This window comes from Microtus ochrogaster, chromosome 1, assembly GCF_000317375.1.
Source record: "Microtus ochrogaster isolate Prairie Vole_2 chromosome 1, MicOch1.0, whole genome shotgun sequence".
Lineage (NCBI taxonomy): Eukaryota > Metazoa > Chordata > Mammalia > Rodentia > Cricetidae > Microtus > Microtus ochrogaster.
Window position 1 is genome coordinate 85,224,131 of NC_022009.1, and position 4,135 is coordinate 85,228,265.

Below are 4,135 nucleotides of genomic sequence, written 5' to 3' on the forward strand. Positions count from 1 at the left end.
TCCCTGCCCCATAGGAAGTACTTCAGAGAAGTCTTCACTTACAGTTCCTCATATTTTTCCCTTTCTCTCATGGGTCCCATAAATATTTATTATGTTCAATTTTTTATTATCTAGTTATCTGGATGCCCTCTGTAAGACCCACTCCCTCATGTCTTCAATCTTACATTATAACAGGCAAAGGAAATTTAAGTGCAAATGCTTCTTATGGGTTATATTTGGAATCTAAACAAGTTCCTGCCTGTAGGAGAGATGGAATAGCCATGCCAAGACGGCAAAATTCAACTCAATGTCGAAAGGTCAAAGTGCATCTCGGGTTCCCAGAGATATTAACAAAAAGAACCTTTCACACAGCTGGTGGCGTTTGTCGTGGAAGTGGCCATGCTTGATGATGCACACATGCAGGAGGTACAGACAGAAGATCAGGATCCTGTTCAAGGTCATCCTTGGCTACGTAGAAAGTTCAAGCAAGGCAAATCTGGGATACAGAAGGCCCCATCTCAAAAACTAACTGGGCAAATAAATAAACATAGGAACCTTGGCAGTAGTCTCCTGATTGTTTGTATTTTCACTCTATAACCGTGGAATTTGTCTGTCTTAGTGATCTTACTAAAATGAATATGAGACTGTGTCTGGTCCTCTTCTTAAAATCCTTTATTACATTCCATTGCTCTTGTGATGAACACCAAAATTCTTTCTGTGATTTATGAGCCCTCTGGGGAGTCTCTGCCAGTTCTGCTGCCCTGTTCACATCTGGCTCTCTGCATGCCAGCTCTATCTGTCTTCCTTCATATCTTCTTCCAAATTGCCACCTCCCTTAACATGCCTTCTGAAACACCCGGTTTCTAGAGAGACATGCTTTGCCTGAATCTTCAGGTTTTCCTCCATTCTCCAGTTCCAGGTGTGATGGTTACTATAGATTGTCAACTTGACATGATTTAGAGTCACCTTGGAGACACACCTCTGGGTATATCTGTGAGGGCATTTCTAGACTGGAAGACTGGGTGTCAGGATGGCAGGAAAACTCAAACAGAAAGGTAAACAACTCAAATAGTTTCAGGAAGTCCCTGTAAATGACCAGATTTACTCGGCCCCTCCTTTCCAGAGTAATCAGAGCCAAGCTGCAAAGTAGACTCTCAAAAAGAGCAGAGCTGCCAAGAAGATTCAGATAAGCTGAGCTGCAAAGAAGACAGGGACCAGACCTGCTACCTGGAAGAGGTTTAAGCCAACTGAGGCACCCGGAAAGGGCACTCTCCAAAGCAGGCAGGTGGCAACCTGCCTGGCTCTTACAGGTCTTGATAAATTCATAAGTAGACCTTTCTCCTGCTTAAGACAGCATTTCTCAACCTATAGTCCTGACCACTTAGGAAGCTGAACAACCCTTTCACAGGGGTAACCTGAGACCATGAGTAAACAGAGATATTTAGATTATGACTCATAACAGTAACAAAATTACAGTTATGAAGTATAAACCAGGTAACTTTATGGTTAGGGGTCATCACAACATGAAGGGTCACAACAACAGGAAGGTTAAGAACCACTGGCTTAAGATAATAATTTTAGGTTTTGATGTTTTATGTGCTTTTTTGTCCGTTAAGCATCCATGTATCCAAGGTTCCTTACTATTTACTTTAAAAATAAAACTGACTCTAGATCTTGACTCTGAACCACTATGCATTTCAAGACAAAGAAGATGTAAATACTGAGAAACAAAAGAAGTTATAAGTATTTTCTCCTTTCTTTTTTTTAAAAAAAAAAAATGAAAACAGTCCATCTGCTTCCTGAGCCTCCTCTCGTGCCCCATTGATCAGATCCTCTGAAAACAGAAGGTGTGCGCTAGCTCTATGTGCTAAATTATTTTCCTTTGGCTGACTATATCACTGTGAATCAGTCTCTTCTGTTTCATTCTTACAGGAAGAGCCCCATTTCCATAAATATTTTATATTATCATGTTTCCCATAGAGATAGAGACTTGGGCCTGTCAGCTGTGTGTGTATTTTTGTAGCACCTGGGAGAATATCTGACAAAAAACCATAGACATCAGAAACTGCAAGAGACTGGATGCTGATTGTAATCTGAACTGCCTGCTTGCCATTCCTCACACGGAACTTTCCCAACCAGGCTTGAGAAACAACTAAACGCAATTTTAATATATGCCTGTAATGCTAGCACTTAGGACTTGAAGCATGAGGCTCTCAAGTTTCAGGACACAGACTGGGTCAGTTCAACTATGGTTACACAATGAGACCCTCTCTTAAAATTAAAACACAAAAGGCTAGGCACTGGTGCACACACCTTTAACCCAAGCACTCAGGAGGCAGATGCAGGAAGATCTCTGTGAGTTTGAGGCCAGCCTGGTCTATAAGAGCTAGTTCCAGGGCAGGCTCCAAAGCTACAGAGAAGCCCTGTCTCAAAACACAAAAAATACAAACAAAAAATTAATTAAAACACAAAAAATCAAATCAACAGTTTAATTAATTGAGCAATAGACAATTTAAATAAGAAATAAAAATTATATATTTGAATGTTTTACATGTATATTTTGTACAAAGAGTATAACCGTTTCCCCCTCCATATCTTTTAACCCCACTCCCTATGCCCCTTACACTTCTATGGTTCCTTTACATATGCTTCTCTCCTCTCTGTCTCTGTCTCTCTGTCTCTGTCTCTGTCTCTGTGTGTGTGTGTGTGTGTGTGTGAATTATTCACATCAAAATATGGACATTGGACTTGGAGAGAGAACTTTGTTAGTAAAGGGTTTCCCTGTAGCACAATGACTTAACTCAGTTCAGTTCCCAGAATCCACATTAAAAAGAAGGAAGGGAGTCCTTTCCTAAGCTAAGTGTCTTTTCCTCCTCAAGCCGCCGTCCCGCAATCAGTCATGGATCAGGTAATGCAGTTTGTTGAACCAAGTCGGCAGTTCGTAAAGGACTCAATTCGGCTGGTTAAAAGATGCACCAAAACCGACAGAAAAGAATTCCAGAAGATTGCCATGGCCACAGCCATAGGATTTGCTATCATGGGATTCATTGGCTTCTTTGTGAAACTGATCCATATCCCTATTAATAACATTATTGTGGGTGGCTGAATGCTTTCTCTTCGCGGGAACTAGGAGCAAATGAGGGTGTGAGAAGCTTATGAAATAAAAAGTTGCCTGTATATTTTGTGTTTTCCTTTCCTTTTTCCCTCCCCAAGAGGTTTTGTATTTCTAAACTAAAATAATTTCAAAATAAACATTTTTCCCATGGGAAAAAAAAAAAGAAGGAAGGACGGAACGAAGGAAGGAGGGAAGGAATCCAGTATTATTTCAATACTATTTGGCCAATAGCTTAAGCATATTGCTAGCTAGCTCTTACATCTAGAATTCATCCATTTCCATTATTTTATATTTTACCATGAGGCTCGTGGCCACTCCCTATGAGATTGTGGGGTCCAATTACATTCAAATTACTACATGTGTTCTCAGTGCACTTTTTTAGTGGACTATTTAAGATATGTAATCTTTATTTTTTTTAAATTTATATATTTATTAAGAATTTCTGCCTCCTCCCCGCCACCGCCTCCCATTTCCCTCCCTCTCCCCCATCAAGTCTCCCTCCCTCATCAGCTCGAAGAGCAATCAGGGTTCCCTGACCTGTGGGAAGTCCAAGGACCGCCCACCTCCATCCAGGTCTAGTAAGGTGAGCGTCCAAACTGCCTAGGCTCCCCCAAAGCCAGTATAAAGGACATTGAGCTTATAATTAGTGATCCTAGAGAAGCTAAATAAGAAGGTGAATCCAAAGACAAACATATAGGCATCCTCCTGATTATTAACCTTCATCAGGCGATGAAAGGGGACAGAGACAGAGACCCACATTGGAGCACAAGACAGAAATCTCAAGGTCCAAATCAGGAGCAGAAGGAGAGGGAGTACGAGCAAGGAATTTAGGACTGCGAGGGGTACACCCACACACTGAGACAATGGGGATGTTCTATCGGGAACTCACCAAGGCCAGCTGGCCTGAGTCTGAAAAAGCATCGGATAAAACTGGACTTGCTGAATATAGCGGACAATGAGGACTACTGAGAACTCAAGAACAATGGCAATGGGTTTTTGATCCTACTGGTATATAATATAAAAATCTAAAATTAAATCTAA

General features: G+C 41.1%; 1 pseudogene; it reads left to right on the forward strand.

Annotated features, from left to right (window-relative positions):
• The first annotated feature begins 2,851 nt into the window (after positions 1 to 2,851).
• Positions 2,852 to 3,153, forward strand: LOC101998450 (annotated as a pseudogene).
• The last annotated feature ends 982 nt before the right edge of the window (positions 3,154 to 4,135 follow it).